Source organism: Anomaloglossus baeobatrachus, chromosome 1 (genome assembly GCF_048569485.1).
Source record: "Anomaloglossus baeobatrachus isolate aAnoBae1 chromosome 1, aAnoBae1.hap1, whole genome shotgun sequence".
Taxonomy (NCBI): Eukaryota; Metazoa; Chordata; class Amphibia; order Anura; family Aromobatidae; genus Anomaloglossus; species Anomaloglossus baeobatrachus.
This window is the reverse complement of record NC_134353.1, coordinates 347,168,894-347,190,164: the sequence shown is the minus strand read 5'-3', so window position 1 is coordinate 347,190,164 and position 21,271 is coordinate 347,168,894.

Below are 21,271 nucleotides of genomic sequence, written 5' to 3'. Positions count from 1 at the left end.
GTGGTGACCAGTTGTTGTCTGATCCCTTTAAGAGGGGTCATGCTGAAAGGTCGTCAGTTGAATTTAGTGAACCATCACAGGGGAAGGTATACCTATTCATCATAGACCCATCAGGGGAACTAAGTAAACCAACAATTGAAATACCAGATCCATTATAATACATAAATCCTCAGATATATTTATATTTGACCATGATCCCAACTCAGGACAATTTACTTCACATGACCACTGGTCACTACTAAGCATATAAGGTCTGAATATTTAGACAGACACATAATTGTAGAAAAAGTATTACAAATCTTTATTTATATTCATATAAACAGAGTACACAAAATAGTCAGACAGTGTTGATTAAAAAAGTGCAATTCTGTGCATAAAAACCAACTAACCAGGGCAGTGTGGTCAAATAATACAATTATAATCTGTAATTCATGGCCAGCCATGATAGGCATGCAACAAGGTCACAATATAGCATCACAGAATAAACTGATCAGAATATATATCGTATTGTTATGTATGCTTCATTATGCATCATATTCATAATTGCAGTAAGGAAAAGGGTTAATACACGCCAATAAATAATCCATTTAATTTGCTTGCATGGATAAGTATATCAGGCCTTAGACTTATGGTATCATAGGAATCAAATTGACATCTTAAGGCCAGGCAACTTTAAGGCAGGTGATCTGACCTGAGCCGTGCACCAATAATAATCCCAGTGTCAATAGTATAGTTGTACACAACCAGGAAACTGGGCTGAGTAAATCCTCTTAGATAGCCCGTTGGTTAATGGGATAAATATAGTACCTGGCTGGGGTCAGTCACCACCCCATGTGTGATACCAGAGCATACCGACCCGCTGTTGTCATACGTGTCACGACCACACTGCCCTGCACATCGTGCCTGGCCTTAAGATGTCAATTTGATTCCTATGATACCATAAGTCTAAGGCATGGGTCTCAAACACGCGGCCTGCGGGCTGCATGCGGCCCCTCGGGCTGCTTTGTGCGGCCCCCAGGCCTGTGCCCCTGTTCACTATCACCGCAGGTGCAGGGGCCGCAGCCACTGTCTGCACTCTATGTCAGATGAATGTGTTGTCGGTGCTGCGCTCTCGCGCCGGCAATACAATCATCTCACATAAATCACTGACAGTGACACTGCACCTGCCGCGATAGTGAACAGGGGCACGGGCCTGGGGGCCCCACGAAGCAGAGATGAGGCAGCGGAGGGGGCGTGGGACAGGTGAGAAGAATGGTTTGTGTGTGTGTGTGTGTGTGTGTGTGTGTGTGTGTGTGTGACGTTAACCCCTTAGCGACCTATGACATACTGGGTACGTTATGGCTCCCTGGTACTTAAGGACCCATGACGTACCCAGTACGTCATGGCGAAATCATCATCAGCGTTATGGCTGCAAATACCTTAGATTCAGGGAGGAGGGGCCCTCTGCCTGACCTCAGGAGGGGTGGTGTCTCCTCCCTGGACCTACGGAGGCTGTGATTGGCTGAGCGGCGTTCATCAGCCAATCACAGCAACTAATGTTTCAGCCATTGAAAATCGCTGAAACATTGAAATCCAGCCAAGATCAGGGCAGCTGTAGCCCTGATCATTGGCTGGAGCTGGGTGACCTGTGTTTCACCCGCCCCCAGCTCTGATTGGAGAGACCGGCCTTGTGACCGATCTCTCCAATCACTGTGGATCTGGGGCCGGAGACTGCCCCCTCAGCTTAACTCCGGCGTCTGTGGAAGGTGAGGGGACTAGTGGAGCTGCTGAACCATTACTACTGGATGGGGACAAACTGCGCACATTACTATGGGATGGGGATAAGGCTGGGGACATTACTATAGGATTGGGACATTACAAGGATGGGCACAATACAATTGGATGGGGACATTATTACTATAGTATGGGGACATTACTATAGGATAGGGACTAGGATGGGCACATTACTATAGGATAGGGACTACCACGGACGCTGGTAATGAAGGTAAATATCAGGTAACCAAGGGAAGGGCTTCTTGGTTACCCGCTGTTTACCGTGGTTACCAGCGTTCGCAGAAGCCGGCTCCCTGCTGCCTGCACACGTAGCAGAGTACACATCGGGTAATTAACCCGATGTGTACTGTGGCTAGGTGTGCAGGGAGCCAGCGCTAAGTGGTGTGCGCTGGTAACCAAGGTAAATATTGGGTTGGTTACCCGATATTTACCTTAGTTAGCAAGCGCAGCATGCTTCCACGTGTGGCGATGCTCCAGCGATCCCTGCCAGGTCAGGTTGCTGGTGGGATCGCTGGAGCGTCGCTTAGTGTGAAATCTCACCAGCGACCTCCTAGCAACTTACCAGCGATCCCTATCAGGTTGTATCGTTGTTGGGATCGCTGGTAAATTGTTTAGTGTGACTGGGCCTTAACTGTTGTTCTAATCTCTCCAACATTACTGTGTTATCACTCACTTCATGGGCCCCTATTGTGCCCTCTCTTAAAGGGATCAGACATCAGCTGGTATATTTTCCTATCTTTAAAGAGTGTCTCTATTTCAGTTTCCATCATCATTTTACATCATCTAATATATAAAGCTGTGCGTGCGTGCGTGCGTGCGTGCGTGCGTGCGTGTCCGGGATTGGCATCTGCACCGTCGCAGCTACAGCCACAAAATTTTCCACACTTTCATGTCTGGACCCCGAGAGCGTCATAGGCTATGTTGTGAGGCGAAATTTTAACCCCACGCGTTCCAATTTACCAAATTAATTTTGCCCCTATCTACATAATAGGGAAAAAGTGAAACGAAAAGTATATCCGCACCGTCGCATTTACAATCACGAAATTTTGCACAGACACCTCATGTGACCCAGGGAACGTCGTAGACTATGTTTTGACAGGAAAATTTAACCCCGCGCTTTACAGTTACTCTCCAAAAAACATGCCTCCATTAAGGTAAATGGAGCATGGTACTACAGGTTATTAGTAGGAGCTGTGATTGGTTGCTATAGGAACAAAGACATTCATAGTATAAGAAGCTTATATGTGAGGTAATAAGATGTCGGTGGGGAGACGGATAGAGGGAGACAGACAGAGACAGAAAGGGAAAGAGACAGACCTGGAAAGAGAGACCTTGAAAGAGACAGACCTGGAAAGAGACAGACTGTGAAAGAGACAGACAGAGAATGACGGTGAAAGAGACAGACAGAGACAGACGGTGAAAGAGACAAAGAGAGACAGACGGTGTAAGAGACAGACCTGGAAAGAGACAGGCGGGGAAAGAGACAGACAGACATGCAGACAGGGACAGAGACAGGCAAACAGGGAAGGAGGAGACAGCCAGAGAGACAGACAAAGATTGATGGGGAAAGACACAGACATTGATAGAGACAGACGGGGAAAGAGACAGAGAAATAGAGACAGACAAGGAAAGAGACAGACAGAGACAGGCAGACAGGGAAAGAGACAGACAGGAAAAGACAAAGAGACGGGGAGACAGATGGGGAAAGAGACAGACCTGGGAAAGAGATAGACCTAGAAAGAGACAGATGGGGAAAGAAACAGAGAGATAGAGACAGACAAAAAAAGAGACAGACAAAGACAGGGAGACGGGGAAAGAGACAGAAGGGGAAAGAGACAGATGGGAAAAGAGACAGACGGAGCACATTACTTGGCCAATTTAGTTAAATCTGTGTGGAATATCTGTGGTGTTGAAATATATGTTGTGAAATGCTTCTATTAGCTTAGTTTTTGCCTTTTAATAATTACATTTCTATCTATTTGTTTTGTGGTTTTTGTGTGCAGAATACATTTTTGTTAATACATTCTATTTTGTTAACAACAGTTATTAAGCCGGGCGAAGCCGGATAGTACAGATAGTTGTTATATAATCTTCACAGGGCCTATATACTTTACAATCAGGCTCAGGGCCATATGGACTGTGCCTTGTGGAAGTGATTTGTATTACATTCCTATAAACATGGGCCTTGATCATTGGTGGCTAATGTGTTACATCACAGGCAATTGTTTTTATTTAATATTAATTGTGTGCTTTTTTTCTAATAAAATGGTATATTCTATGGTGGTGTGCTGTGCATATGCTTTGTCTCTTCTCCCCGCTCCTATTACATTGTTACAAGCATAGTGCACCCCCGCTGACATATCTTTGATTTATAACAGTGGTGCATCTCATTTGTTTTAAATCTCCAAGGGTGTCCAAACTTTTGCATTGACCCATGTTCCTTTTTGGAATTTTTAAAATGTAAAAGATGAAAATTTTTTTTAAAAATTGCCTAAAATACAAAGGATTTGTGTCATCTTTAACTTTATACCTTTTAGAGATAAAAAAAAAAGCGGAGGATCAGCATTTCCTTAAAATCGTGTGTTCAATCTTCATTAGTGACAAAAATATCCATTAAAAACAATGTCCATCCGTTATAAATGTCTCATTTCTGTGACGCGTTTCTGGCTGTAAGCCCTTAGTCATAGAGGACAATACATTATACTTGTGATGAAAACAGAGCATCACAGACAAATCACTGACAGTTCATCAGTAAATGTACGTTGTGTCCCTTGTGTAATTCAGACCATGCGGCAGTCAGGAATTTAGCGCAATGATCCTGAACTCCTCTCTAAGATAACGGCAGTCGATTCCCCCCATTGAAAATAAAACAGTTAAAAATAAAATAAAAAATATACACATATTTGGTATCGCTGCGTTCAGAAATGCCCGATCTATCAATATATCAAATCAATGAATCTGATCTGTACACGGCGTGGCAAGAAAAAATTTCAAACACCAAAATTATGTTTTTGGTTTCCCTAACATTTCTTTAAAATACAATAACAGGTGATCAAAACATCACATCTACACAAAGATGGTATCATTAAAAACGTCAGCTCAAGACGCAAAAAATAACCGACAAGCGAAAAAAAGGGACTCTGCATATGCTAGAAAGCACAACCAATATAATGATATTATATGAACAAACTTTATATATACCAAAAATCCATAAAATCAATTAAAACCACACAATGTGTATATACATAGTTACAAAACAATTCCCAGGGAACAATGACAAATAACCACAGGTAAACTGAATCAATTAGTTATACTCTCAAGAGGCACGATAGTGTTAATATACAACAATCATGAATTACAATTGAAGCATAATATCGATAAAAATGATCAGAGAATGTCAACACAACATAATACACAGTAAGCAATGTGACTATGGCCCATAAAGAGGCGGTGTGCAGGAGATGGGAGTATGTAGCTGGAAGAGCGCCCCTATCTAAAGTATGGGTAATGCTGGTGTGGTTTTCTTAGATATGCCAGTCAGAATATAAGTGAGGTCTGATGACTTCAAGGTGCCGCCACTAGGAATTTAAGGGGCTCAGCCATACAGGAGGAGGTGATGAAGAGGGGCACAGCCAGCTAGGAAGTGGTGAGGAGGGGCACAACCAGCCAGCAGGAAGAGGAGAGGAGGGGCACAACCAGCCAGCAGGAAGTGGTGAGGAGGGGCACAACCAGCCAGCAGGAAGAGGAGAGGTGGGGCACAGCCAGCCAGCGGGAGGTGTTGAGGAGTGGCACAGCCAGCCAGCAGGAAGTGGTGAGGAGGGGCACAGCCAGCCAGCAGGAAGTGGTGAGGAGGGGCTCAGCCAGCCAGGATGAAGTGGTGAGGAGGGGCACAGCCAGCCAGGATGAAGTGGTGAGGAGGGGCACAGCCAGGAGGAGGTGGTGAGGAGGGGGCACAGTCATCCAGGAGGACGTGGTGTGGAGGGGCACAGTCAGCCAGGAGGAGGTGGTGAAGAGGGGCACAACCAGCCAGCAAGAAGTGGTGAGGAGGAGCACAGCCAGCAGGAAGTGGTGAGGAGGGGCACAGCCAGCCAGGATAAAGTAGTGAGGAGGGGCACAGCCAGCCAGGATAAAGTGGTGAGGAGGGGCACAGCCAGCAAGGAGGAGGTGGTGAGGAGGGGCACAGCCAGCCAGGAGGAGGTGGTGAGGAGGGGCACAGCCAGCCAGGAGGAGGTGGTGAAGAGGGGCACAGACAGACAGGAGGAGGTGGTGAGGAGGAGTACAGCCAAACAGGAGGATATGGTGAGTAGTAGCACAGCAAGCCTGGAGTATATGGTGAGGAGGGGCACAGCCAGCCTCGAGGTGAGGAGGGGCACAGCCAGCCAGGAGGAGGTGAGGAGGGGCACAAACAGCCAGGAGGGGCACAGCCAGGAGGGGCACAGTTAGCCAGGAGGAGGTGAGGAGGGGCACAGCCAGGAATGGTCCCACTGAGCAGCCCATGACAATACCACTAAAAAATTTCCGGCCACACCCGCGTTTACTCAATGTGAACTTGCTGCTGCCGCCTGCCACGCCTGCCTGAATTCTCCTTCCTGACACTGCCACCTGTTGCACCTGCGGACACATGGTTATATAGACGGCCAAGGAGGGCTGTGTGCAGACTGCATGCGTGCAGACTGCATGACTGCATGCATGCTAATTGGCCGCCTGCACTGCCAGGCTGGCCCTGAATTGTGGTGACGTGAACGGTCCCGCCCCCTGCCTCTGGGGCCCAATGAGAAAAGGGATGAAAAAGGAGGGGCCCGGGCTGTCAGCGGCCGGGCCCCCCTCCTGGCTTCTGCTCATCAGGTCCAAACAGGAGTTACAGTAGTAATGCCCTGATGGCGGCCCTGCAATCAGCCAGGGGGGCAGCCAAAGAGGATTAAGCATGCAGATATGACACTGACCAAAGATGCGGTAGGGCCCACGTGGTGGTGGTGGGAGACAAACCGAGAGAGAAGACCTGTGTTCTGGTAAGAACCTGTGAATCGACCTGAACCCCACGGGTCTCTAATATGTTTTTCACCACTTAGATAAAAGTATACATGTATGCTATCTTCGAATTTGCATCATACAGACGCATCAGTTTTCCCATATACTGACCACGGGGTGTAAAACCATTGTGGAATTTCACTTTTTTTTAGTATTTCTCCACATTTGGAATTTTTTTCCCATTTTCCAGTACACTATATGGTAAAACTAATGGTTGCATTCAAAAGTACAACTTGTCCCGCAAAACATAAGCCCTATATATGGCAATATTGATGAAAAAATAAAAAAGTTATCGCTCTCGGAAGAAGGAGAGCAAAAAACGAAAAGGAAAATCGCCCAGGGGTGAAGAGGTTAAAATATGTTCCAGTCTTTTATCAGGATGACACATTTAATCAGGTGTTAAGCTGGTGTCACACACAGCGACAACGACAACGACGTCGCTGCTACGTCACCATTTTCGGTGACGTTGCAGCGACGTCCCGTCGCTGTCGCTGTGTGTGACATCCAGCAACGACCTGGCCCCTGCTGTGAGGTCGCCGGTCGTTGCTGAATGTCCAGCTTCATTTTTTCGTCGTCACTCTCCCGCTGTGACACACACATCGCTGTGTGTGACAGCGAGAGAGCGACGAAATGAAGCGAGCAGGAGCCGGCACTGGCAGCTGCGGTAAGCTGTAACCAGCGTAAACATCGGGTAACCAAGGGAAGTCCTTTCCCTGGTTACCCGATGTTTACGCTGGTTACCAGCCTCCGCTCTTGCTGCCAGCGCCGGCTCCTGCACTGTGACATGTGGCTGCAGTATGCATCGGGTAATTAACCCGATGTATACTGTAGCAAAGAGAGCAAGGAGCCAGCGCTAAGCAGTGTGCGCGGCTCCCTGCTCTCTGCACTGTGACATGTAGCTGCAGCACACATCGGGTTAATTAACCCGATGTGTACTGTACCTAGGAGAGCAAGGAGCCAGCGCTAAGCGCGGCTCCCTGCTCTCTGAACATGTAGCACAGCGACGTTATGATCGTTGCTTCTGCTGTGTTTGACAGCTAAGCAGCGATCATAACAGCGACTTACAAGGTCGCTGTTACGTCACCGAAAATGGTGACGTAACAGCGACGTCGTTGTCGCTGTCGTTTAGTGTGACACCAGCTTTAGACAAGGGATGTAGCTTGTGGCAAAGAAAGGCGGCCCCTGGGTCACATCTTGTCACCTACTATTCACAAGAGATCCAGGGAAACCAACAATTGGCTTCCAGTGAAGGGATTGTGGAAATGCGCTGGTGAGAAACGCAACATGTGCAGGATTACAAGAAGAACCCAGAAAATGGATGACAGAATATAACCTCAGTTATTACCTGTATAGTGAGCATGGGGTTTATGCCATTCACTGTAACTTATACAATGTCACATATATAGGATGCACAAGCCGGCCATTGAGAAAGAATCTCTGAGCACATCCAACGTATTAACAATGCCAACAATTGTCCTTCAGGAGCAGCCAAACATTGTGTTGAAGTCCAAGGAGGTTCGACTAACAACTTTGTTTTTTACGGGATAGAGATGGAGTATTTACCTTATATCTTCTCATTACGTCTACAACTTGCTGAACTGTTCACAGTAACTGTAATTTTGACAAGGGGTGTCCAAACTTTTGCATGCCACTGTATCTATTATTTATCCCTTTGCCCGTCTTTAACAGATAAAAATGAGTAATTCATTGAATGCATTTAATTCTGGTCAGTGTCACATGTATATTATCTGTGTGCTGGACGTGTTTTTCACGGACCTGTTGACTTGTATGGGTCCATGTGATCCATGCTGCCACGAAAAAATGGACGTGTCTTGGTGTGGATGACACAGACACACGTGGTTCACACAGACACTCGATCCATGTAAAAACACCGAGGTGTGACCATCAACATGAGTATGAGTGTGGACATGTCTCCAGTTTGTGTAAATACAGTCGCCCCACGTGTGGGAAGCACTGATGTGTGATGGACGCCATATGCAGAGGCCAGGATTATCAGGACATCGGTCACACGGGGAAATGATTTCCCTCTTACCTCCATCTGTATAACGTATTCTGCATCTCTTATGGAGTCGGCCTTCTTTGGTGTAGATACTTGTGAGAGAAAATGGTGACCGGGGACAACTCTCGCTCACAAGGTAACTCTCCCCCCACCCTCCCCTGGTCTCCAAATATGAGACTGTAGTGTACAAATGTGTAGATAGATCGAATCATAGATAGATAAACTTTATTATATTTTTTATTTTTACTATATATGTATATATATATTTATATAACACAAAGTGCCTAAACCTGTGCCTAGCGCTAATTTACATACACTAATGCTGGCCCTAGCTAACTATTTCTAAACTAATTGCCCCCATAATGCCCCACACCTAACTAAAGCTACCTAATGATGGATGGACAGAAGGACAAAATGACATTGAAAGAAAGTGAAAGGATAGAAATACATATACAGTATATCACTAATGACAGGAGATGGGAGGAATGACAAGGAGACGGGGACACTGGGGGATTTACACTTTATATATACAATATATCACTAATGACAGGAGATGGGAGGAATGACAAGGAGACGGGGACACTGGGGGATTTACACTTTATATATACAGTATATCACTAATGACAGGAGATGGGAGGAATGACAAGGAGACGGGGACACTGGGGGATTTACACTTTATATATACAATATATCACTAATGACAGGAGATGGGAGGAATGACAAGGAGACGGGGACACTGGGGGATTTACACTTTATATATACAGTATATCACTAATGACAGGAGATGGGAGGAATGACAAGGAGACGGGGACACTGGGGGATTTACACTTTATATATATGTGGCGCCCCTGACCTGGTCAGGCACCACTGAGTACTGCACTCATGCTGGGGACAGTACAATACAGGTAATCCAGAAGGCTGACCGAGGTGTGACTACACAGGCGCATAGTGATCAGGTCTCACACATGTACCTTTGGGAGGACCCCTGGGGATCCCAGGAGGGGGCAAAGCCTTCACCTCCACTGGAATAGTGGAGGGGGCCAAAAGCCTCCATCTCCACTCAAGGGGTGTGGTAAGAGAGCCTGGTTGCTAGGTGGCGTAGGCAAGAACAGGAGAGGAGGAGCAGTGAGCCAGTTTAGTGCAGAGTCCAGGGAGCTCCGAGGAGAGCAGACCCCTGGGGCTGTTGCAGTCTAACAGCGCCCGCGCAGTGGCTACCGACGGGGGAGAACGGTCACCTAGGAGTGCTACCCGAAATCCATCTTCAGCTAAAGGGAGAGCACGGAGTGGGAAGTAAGGAGACTGCTAGGGAGTACCAGGCCCAAACGGGCGGCAGATCCCGGAGCGGGGATAGATCTACCTTTCCTTGCTAAACCTGCCGGTGTGGGGCCCTCAAAGCCCACACCACAACACCCAAAAGCCGCAGCCACGTAGCCACAGTTAGGGCCCATAGTTCACAGGAGGCAAGCAGCTGGAGTGATCTGGTCCAGGCGACAAGCAAACGGCAACCAAACGAAGGGGAGAGAGGCACCAGCAACTTCCCTGGGTGACCCCCATAGGGACTAAAAGTCGGGGTTACCCCAAACCACCAAGGGCTAAGGAAGGCGAGTCGGTAGTCACCATCATCAGTCAGCCTGAAGGATACCTGGTTCTAGCCTGGTTCATCCCAGCTACGCCCGGGTTACTCACCCTGCCATCAACTGTGAGTAAAACCCCTGAAAGACATTCTGCTTGTGTGGAGTTATTCTGCGCCTTGTGGTTCTACACATCTACACAGGACCCTGGGGCATGCCTCACTCTCAGGAGGCTACTACACCTGACTGCACATACCATCAGCCCCAGGCACCCCTAACCTGCAGTGGCGGTCCCCCCACTGACCGCAATTCTGAGAGTGGCGTCACGACAACCCTAAAAGAAGATTTCCTACCTGTGACCAGACTGAGCCAGTGGAGTCCCTGAAGGTAATGCACCGGCGCAGCGTTCGCGGGGCTTCACATCTGGCGTCACGAACAGGATAAGGACTAGACCTGTTCAGACAGGTGACCATGTGCCTGGGCGGTCCGCTTGGAAAATTGGAAGCGCCGCCATATTGCCACCATGAAAAGCGCGCTGAAAAACAACAGCAGCCCGCGCTAGGAGAAGTTACCGCCCACGAAGAGGCGTGGCTACCCAGAGATCCCCTGCAGAGTCCTGACCTCGCCAGTGAAGAGAGCGGAAGCGTTCAGAGACGTCGGGACAGAAAGGGAGCCAGAAGTCTGCTGCTAGAGGAGATGGCGTCTGAACACAGAGACCCAGAGCCAGGCTCCACTGCCTGGTGGTGTCGGGAGCTTGCCGAGTTCTGCGATCAACTGGAGGCCAGGGTCGGAAGGCAGATCAGAGAGGGACGTGCGGAGTTTCTGGAAATGGCTGCAGCGGTTCAGGCCTATGAGAGGGGAACCGCGCGCCGAGTGCCAGACCGGGCGGTGACGACTCAGACCCCGATGCTGCCAACGATGGGTGAGTCCAGTGTTGCCCCTGCCAGCGCGAGTGCCCCGATCCCTGCTGCCACGCCCGCGGTCCCTGAAGAGGCGCCCGGCGCGGCGACGCTGAAGCAGGCCGCAGCCACTCCAGGTGCGGCCCGCCAAGCCCAGGCCGCCGCAGCGATGCCCTGCTCGGCCCGTAAAGAACCGGCTGCCACCGCGACCCTCATCCGCGCCGCAGGTGTGACGCTGACCCAGGCCGCCGCCATGCTAGGCCCGGCCCGCCGAGACCCCACCGCAGCAGCAACGCTCGTCCGCACCGCAAGTGAGGTGCTGAACCAGGCCGCAGCCACGCCAGGTGCGGCCCGCCAAGCCCAGATCGCTGCAGCGACGCCCAGCCCAGCCTGCACAGATCCCATCGCAGCTGCGACGCCGATCCAGGCCGCCGCCATGCCAGGCGCGGCCCGCCAAGACCAGGCCGCCGCCATGTCGGGCGCGGCCCGCCAAGACCAGGCCGCCGCCATGTCGGGCGCGGCCCGACAAGACCAGGCCGCCGCCATGTCGGGCGCGGCCCGCCAAGACCAGGCCGCCGCCATACAGGGCGCGGCCCGCCAAGACAAGACAGACGTACCATTGTTTACCCCGGCCTGCAAGGCCAGAGCAGACACCGCTCCCCAGTCTAAAGAGGTCCCTGCTAGGAAGTCCCTGATAGGTGCGGACCCCGAATACTGGAGACTGAAGGCTGACCTGGAGGCCAAGTTCCCACAGGAGATGGTGGACCGGTATCTGCTCCCTCCGCATACCCCTAAGGCGACTTCTGCAGCAACCACGCCAAAGAGTCCCCCGCCCGGGCCTGCTGATGAAAGTCCATCCCCAGCACTGCCACGACAGGAGTGTCCAGAAGAACTAAGGGGGAGGGGAGGCCAGGAAGCTGAGGAGCTGACTCAGGAGCCACCAGCAGTGGATCCCTGCCCAGAGCCGGAGATGTTGCCATATTCCCGCTGGGATGAGGAAGACCTAACACCGTCTGCTGAAGAAGATCTACCCAAAAGCCTCACCTGGGAGCTTGTAAGCTGTACCTCGCAGAATCCAGCCCGCAAGACACGGCGCCGTAACAGAACCCAGTCTTTCCCTGCACCGCAGTCCCCAGAGCAGAGAGATGAAATAACGGCCAGAGACCTAGAGGAGAAACGGTTCCTGAGAAGAGCCAAAGCCCAGGTCAGAGGACCCCTTTGTCGAGGAGTAGTGGAAGATTTTAGCCTAAAATCAGGATACGGCTTCATAGTAGCACCTGGTATGAAAGAAGGCATCTTTGTTAACAGAAGAGACGTTAGAGCCAATTTGCCCAGAGGACATCCAGGAAGGAACTTACGGACAGGAGATTCAGTGGAATTCACCATGCACCAAGGAGAACGCGGATGGTATGCACTAGATGTTACCCCATGTCCCCGCAATCCCTACAGTGAACCTGCTGTCTCAACAGAAAAAGAAACAGATACAGAAGAAGAAGAAGGAAAAGACAGAGATGGAGAAACCAACAGGTGCCGCAGCCCTACAGGCCCAAGCCCTGGTATGGAGGAGTAGAGGAATCTGCATAAAGTAAGAAGAGAAGTTACTGTTTGACCAGTTTGAAGTTTTTGCAACGTTCACAAGTTTAAGCAATGTGCCCACATAAACTAATGTGAGAAATGAACCTTAAGGCTATGAACTGGCTATAGCCACAAACTCTCGCAGTGTAAATAGTTACACCAGAGGGCACCACCACCACCAGAGTCAGCCTGTTTAGGGGCTTGGCTCGCCTGCAACCAGGGAGCACGTCCGTATATAGGGCCTTGGCTTACCTGCAACCAGAGAGCATGCCTGTTTATGGGGCCTGGCTCTCCACCACAAAGAGGGTACCTGGTCGGCACCAACTGTGAAGGCCGCCTCTGGATCCTGCCAGAAGTGGCTGAAGGCGCGGCTTCACCAGGCCAGGTATGCCCTGAAGACCACCAGACCATGAAAGCCGCCTCTACATCCTGCCAGAAGTGGCTGAAGGCGCGGCCAACGGGAGAGGCAGATTGGAGGAAAGGTCTGGGGAAGTGGATGGCCCAGACCTGGTTACCAAAAGGACCGGTGACCTGCCTCCTGAAAAGGGTTTGGGTGGGTTAACGGACTTGTGGGTGGAGGGTGGTGATGTATGGTACCTGGTGGTTTTAAATGTTTTACCATGTTTTAATGTTTTATGCATTTTAAAATGTTGTCTTGCAGCCCGAGGACGTGCTGGTGATAACTAAGGGGGAATGTGGCGCCCCTGACCTGGTCAGGCACCACTGAGTACTGCACCCATGCTGGGGACAGTACAATACAGGTAATCCAGAAGGCTGACCGAGGTGTGACTACACAGGCGCATAGTGATCAGGTCTCACACATGTACCTTTGGGAGGACCCCTGGGGATCCCAGGAGGGGGCAAAGCCTTCACCTCCACTGGAATAGTGGAGGGGGCCAAAAGCCTCCATCTCCACTCAAGGGGTGTGGTAAGAGAGCCTGGTTGCTAGGTGGCGTAGGCAAGAACAGGAGAGGAGGAGCAGTGAGCCAGTTTAGTGCAGAGTCCAGGGAGCTCCGAGGAGAGCAGACCCCTGGGGCTGTTGCAGTCTAACAGCGCCCGCGCAGTGGCTACCGACGGGGGAGAACGGTCACCTAGGAGTGCTACCCGAAATCCATCTTCAGCTAAAGGGAGAGCACGGAGTGGGAAGTAAGGAGACTGCTAGGGAGTACCAGGCCCAAACGGGCGGCAGATCCCGGAGCGGGGATAGATCTACCTTTCCTTGCTAAACCTGCCGGTGTGGGGCCCTCAAAGCCCACACCACAACACCCAAAAGCCGCAGCCACGTAGCCACAGTTAGGGCCCATAGTTCACAGGAGGCAAGCAGCTGGAGTGATCTGGTCCAGGCGACAAGCAAACGGCAACCAAACGAAGGGGAGAGAGGCACCAGCAACTTCCCTGGGTGACCCCCATAGGGACTAAAAGTCGGGGTTACCCCAAACCACCAAGGGCTAAGGAAGGCGAGTCGGTAGTCACCATCATCAGTCAGCCTGAAGGATACCTGGTTCTAGCCTGGTTCATCCCAGCTACGCCCGGGTTACTCACCCTGCCATCAACTGTGAGTAAAACCCCTGAAAGACATTCTGCTTGTGTGGAGTTATTCTGCGCCTTGTGGTTCTACACATCTACACAGGACCCTGGGGCATGCCTCACTCTCAGGAGGCTACTACACCTGACTGCACATACCATCAGCCCCAGGCACCCCTAACCTGCAGTGGCGGTCCCCCCACTGACCGCAATTCTGAGAGTGGCGTCACGACAACCCTAAAAGAAGATTTCCTACCTGTGACCAGACTGAGCCAGTGGAGTCCCTGAAGGTAATGCACCGGCGCAGCGTTCGCGGGGCTTCACATATACAGTATATCACTAATGACAGGAGATGGGAGGAATGACAAGGAGACGGGGACACTGGGGGATTTACACTTTATATATACAGTATATCACTAATGACAGGAGATGGGAGGAATGACAAGGAGACGGGGACACTGGGGGATTTACACTTTATATATACAGTATATCACTAATGACAGGAGATGGGAGGAATGACAAGGAGACGGGGACACTGGGGGATTTACACTTTATATATACAGTATATCACTAATGATAGGAGATGGGAGGAATGACAAGGAGACGGGGACACTGGGGGATTTACACTTTATATATACAGTATATCACTAATGACAGGAGATGGGAGGAATGACAAGGAGACGGGGACACTGGGGGATTTACACTTTATATATACAGTATATCATTAATGACAGGAGATGGGAGAAATGACAAGGAGACGGGGACACTGGGGGATTTACACTTTATATATACAGTATATCACTAATGACAGGAGATGGGAGGAATGACAAGGAGACGGAGACACTGGGGGATTTACACTTTATATATACAGTATACCACTAATGACAGGAGATGGGAGGAATGACAAGGAGACGGGGACACTGGGGGATTTACACTTTATATATACAGTATACCACTAATGACAGGAGATGGGAGGAATGACAAGGAGACGGGGACACTGGGGGATTTACACTTTATATATACAGTATATCACTAATGACAGGAGATGGGAGGAATGACAAGGAGACGGGGACACTGGGGGATTTACACTTTATATATACAGTATATCACTAATGACAGGAGATGGGAGGAATGACAAGGAGACGGGGACACTGGGGGATTTACACTTTATATATACAGTATATCACTAATGATAGGAGATGGGAGGAATGACAAGGAGACGGGGACACTGGGGGATTTACACTTTATATATACAGTATATCACTAATGACAGGAGATGGGAGGAATGACAAGGAGACGGGGACACTGGGGGATTTACACTTTATATATACAGTATATCATTAATGACAGGAGATGGGAGAAATGACAAGGAGACGGGGACACTGGGGGATTTACACTTTATATATACAGTATATCACTAATGACAGGAGATGGGAGGAGTGACAAGGAGACGGGGACACTGGGGGATTTACACTTTATATATACAGTATATCACTAATGACAGGAGATGGGAGGAATGACAAGGAGAAGGGGACACTGGGGGATTTACACTTTATATATACAGTATATCACTAATGACAGGAGATGGGAGGAATGACAAGGAGACGGGGACACTGGGGGATTTACACTTTATATATACAGTATATCACTAATGACAGGAGATGGGAGGAGTGACAAGGAGACGAGGACACTGGGGGATTTACACTTTATATATACAGTATATCACTAATGACAGGAGATGGGAGGAATGACAAGGAGACGGGGACACTGGGGGATTTACACTTTATATATACAGTATATCATTAATGACAGGAGATGGGAGGAATGACAAGGAGACGGAGACACTGGGGGATTTACACTTTATATATACAGTATATCACTAATGACAGGAGATGGGAGGAATGACAAGGAGACGGGGACACTGGGTGATTTACACTTTATATATACAGTATATCACTAATGACAGGAGATGGGAGGAATGACAAGGAGACGGGGACACTGGGGATTTACACTTTATATATACAGTATATCACTAATGACAGGAGATGGGAGGAATGATATGGAGACGGGGACACTGGGGGATTTACACTTTATATATACAGTATATCACTAATGACAGGAGATGGGAGGAATGATAAGGAGACGGGGACACTGGGGGATTTACACTTTATATATACAGTATATCACTAATGATAGGAGATGGGAGGAATGACAAGGAGACGGGGACACTGGGGGATTTACACTTTATATATACCGTATATCACTAATGACAGGAGATGGGAGGAATGACAAGGAGACGGGGACACTGGGGATTTACACTTTATATATACAGTATATCACTAATGACAGGAGATGGGAGGAATGACAAGGAGACGGGGACACTGGGGGATTTACACTTTATATATACAATATATCACTAATGACAGGAGATGGGAGGAATGACAAGGAGACGGGGACACTGGGGGATTTACACTTTATATATACAGTATATCACTAATGACAGGAGATGGGAGGAATGACAAGGAGACGGGGACACTGGGGATTTACACTTTATATATACAGTATATCACTAATGACAGGAGATGGGAGGAATGACAAGGAGACGGGGACACTGGGGGATTTACACTTTATATATACAATATATCACTAATGACAGGAGATGGGAGGAATGACAAGGAGACGGGGACACTGGGGGATTTACACTTTATATATACAGTATATCACTAATGACAGGAGATGGGAGGAATGACAAGGAGACGGGGACAGTGGGGGATTTACACTTTATATATACAGTATATCACTAATGACAGGAGATGGGAGGAATGACAAGGAGACGGGGGCACTGGGGGATTTACACTTTATATATACAGTATATCACTAATGACAGGAGATGGGAGGAATGACAAGGAGACGGGGACACTGGGGGATTTACACTTTATATATACAGTATATCACTAATGACAGGAGATGGGAGGAATGACAAGGAGACGGGGACACTGGGGGATTTACACTCTATATATACAGTATATCACTAATGACAGGAGATGGGAGGAATGACAAGGAGACGGGGACACTGGGGGATTTACACTTTATATATACAGTATATCACTAATGACAGGAGATGGGAGGAATGACAAGGAGACGGGGACACTGGGGGATTAACACTTTATATATACAGTATATCACTAATGACAGGAGATGGGAGGAATGACAAGGAGACGGGGACACTGGGGGATTTACACTTTATATATACAGTATATCACTAATGACAGGAGATGGGAGGAATGACAAGGAGACGGGGACACTGGGGGATTTACACTTTATATATACAGTATATCACTAATGACAGGAGATGGGAGGAATGACAAGGAGACGGGGACACTGGGGGATTTACACTTTATATATACAGTATATCACTAATGACAGGAGATGGGAGGAATGACAAGGAGACGGGGACACTGGGTGATTTACACTTTATATATACAGGATATCACTAATGACAGGAGATGGGAGGAGTGACAAGGAGACGGGGACACTGGGGGATTTACACTTTATATATACAGTATATCACTAATGACAGGAGATGGGAGGAATGACAAGGAGACGGGACACTGGGGGATTTACACTTTATATATACAGTATATCACTAATGACAGGAGATGGGAGGAATGACAAGGAGACGGGGACACTGGGGGATTTACACTTTATATATACAGTATATCACTAATGACAGGAGATGGGAGGAATGACAAGGAGACGGGGACACTGGGGGATTTACACTTTATATATACAGTATATCACTAATGACAGGAGATGGGAGGAATGACAAGGAGACGGGGACACTGGGGGATTTACACTTTATATATACAGTATATCACTAATGACAGGAGATGGGAGGAATGACAAGGAGACGGGGACACTGGGGGATTTACACTTTATATATACAGTATATCACTAATGACAGGAGATGGGAGGAATGACAAGGAGACGGGGACACTGGGGGATTTACACTTTATATATACAGTATATCACTAATGACAGGAGATGGGAGGAATGACAAGGAGACGGGGACACTGGGGGATTTACACTTTATATATACAGTATATCACTAATGACAGGAGATGGGAGGAATGACAAGGAGACGGGGACACTGGGGGATTTACACTTTATATATACAGTATATCACTAATGACAGGAGATGGGAGGAATGACAAGGAGACGGGGACACTCGGGGATTTACACTTTATATATACAGTATATCACTAATGACAGGAGATGGGAGGAATGACAAGGAGACGGGGGCACTGGGGGATTTACACTTTATATATACAGTATATCACTAATGACAGGAGATGGAAGGAATGACAAGGAGACGGGGACACTGGGGGATTTACACTTTATATATACAGTATATCACTAATGACAGGAGATGGGAGGAATGACAAGGAGACGGGGACACTGGGGGATTTACACTTTATATATACAGTATATCACTAATGACAGGAGATGGGAGGAATGACAAGGAGACGGGGACACTCGGGGATTTACACTTTATTTCTCTGACAGCAGCGCAGTCACTGATGAGAGTCGGAGTTGCACTGCTGTTTCCCGCATTGGATACATGCTGTGATTGGATAGTTACATTCACTATCCAATCACAGCGATCGGAGAGTGGGGTCCGCTGTGATTGGACCTGCACCTCTTCCCGTGCCGGTCAGATGTTGGTGACTGCTGTCAGCACGGGGCTGTCACTCTGTGTTTTCCCACAGTGACAGGATAACTGCCGCCTGCCCATCATGTGCATAAGAAAATGGACATCTCACAATAGAAATTCATTGTTACAGATCTGCATAGAGATAACATGAATTACTTAACTCTTTCTATTTTGGACTTACAGAAAGTAGTCTCTGATGTTTGCTTGACATTTTTCTTATGTGTAATCGCAAAATCCTGAATGGGATAAATAGAGAGAAGTTTCCTTATTACTCCAATTACAGCAATAGTCAATATTGCAGAACTACTGGCTAATGAACAAATATAAGGTTTTCTCATCAAAAAATGTATGGGATAGAAGAATTGGGAAGGAGAGGAAGATTGTTATATGAAATCACAAACGTATATAGAGAGGAAATGGGAAATAATAAGAAAAGTACAGGAGCATAAGACAAATACACTCACTCTCTATACTCCTTCTATAACCCTCAAAGAAAGTCTGGGTGGGCAGTCCCTTATATACCCTTCATGATGTCATAATATCCAGGCAGAGGTGACCATGGGGATGAATCTGTGATGTCATAACATTGTAGAATGCTGAGAACAAGCCCTGCAGCCAATGAGATTCATGATAATGATGTATAATAAAGTCTATGGGGGGTTATAACATTCTAGAATGCTGAGAACAAGCCCTGCAGCCAATGAGATTCATGATAATGATGTATAATAAAGTCTATGGGGGTTTATAACATTCTAGAATGCTGAGAACAAGCCCTGCAGCCAATGAGATTCATGATAATGATGTATAATAAAGTCTATGGGGGTTTATAGCATTCTAGAATGCTGAGAACAAGCCCTGCAGCCAATGAGATTCATGATAATGATGTATAATAAAGTCTATGGGGGTTTATAACATTCTAGAATTCTGAGGACAAGCCCTGCAGCCAATGAGATTCATGATAATGATGTATAATAAAGTCAATGGAGGTTTATAACATTCTAGAATGCTGAGGACAAGCCCTGCAGCCAATGAGATTCATGATAATGATGTATAATAAAGTCTATGGAGGTTTATAAATATATAGAAATAATACGATGAGTACATTATAACAAATAAATCCGTTTTTATACATATACACTATATAGTGATAAGTATAGGGTTAGAGAATTTGATGACATTCCATTCTATATCCATTGCCATTAGACTGGAGTTGATCCCTTTCTGCAAGATTTGGAAGGTAAATGAGGACCGCAGCCACACCATGATTAACAAGTTGGTATATAATAAACTAAATAGTTGAAATACCGTACATGGTGAGGTATAGGACCCAGACAGGTCGCTAATTAATATACACAGAAGGAATAATAACGCGACCACAACGCCTAATAGTGCAAGTGATATCTTTATTGAAACCAGGGAGGTGAATGGCGGCACAATTACAAGTGAGACTGCAGGTAGCAGGAGGTCCAAGGTAATAAATATAGTAACTGATGTCAATCAAGTTAAGTGATTGAACATGTATACATATGAATAAACAAGTACCGTCCCCTTGATTCAATTAGCAAAGGAGCGATACAATTTACCAACCAGGAAAAAGTGCATATAAATCAGGTGTCAGGAAGATATAATAGCCTGAACAGAGTACAGAAACTTCAATTATACAATTGCCCTTTGATCCATCTGGCACTGTGGATGTTTAATGAATTTTTACATATATCCAATTTTTGCTGCTATCTATATTTTGTATTTTTCTACTCCAAGTTATGTATCTATACCATCTGTGGCACTCTCTGTATATATGACTCTTATATATATACTAGAAGGTGGCCCGATTCGATCGCATCGGGTATTCTAGAATTTACGTATTGTGTAGTTAATGTATGGTTTTTGTTATATATATAGATGTTGTTGTGTGTAGTTACCAAGTGTTTGTGGAGGGCGCTGTAGATGTTCTGGGTGTTGTCTGGGTGGGGGGGGGGCTGTGAGAGCGGTGTTGTTTGTGTGTTGCGTTGTGTGTGTTACGTTGTTTGTGGAGCGCTGTGTGTCTGCAGCATTGTGTGTGTGTGGTGCTGTGTGTGTTGCGCGGTTTGTGTGGGTGTAGCTGTGGGGTGCGTGTGTGTGTTTTGGGGGGAGGTATGTTTTGTGCAATGTGTGTGTGTTGCGCGGT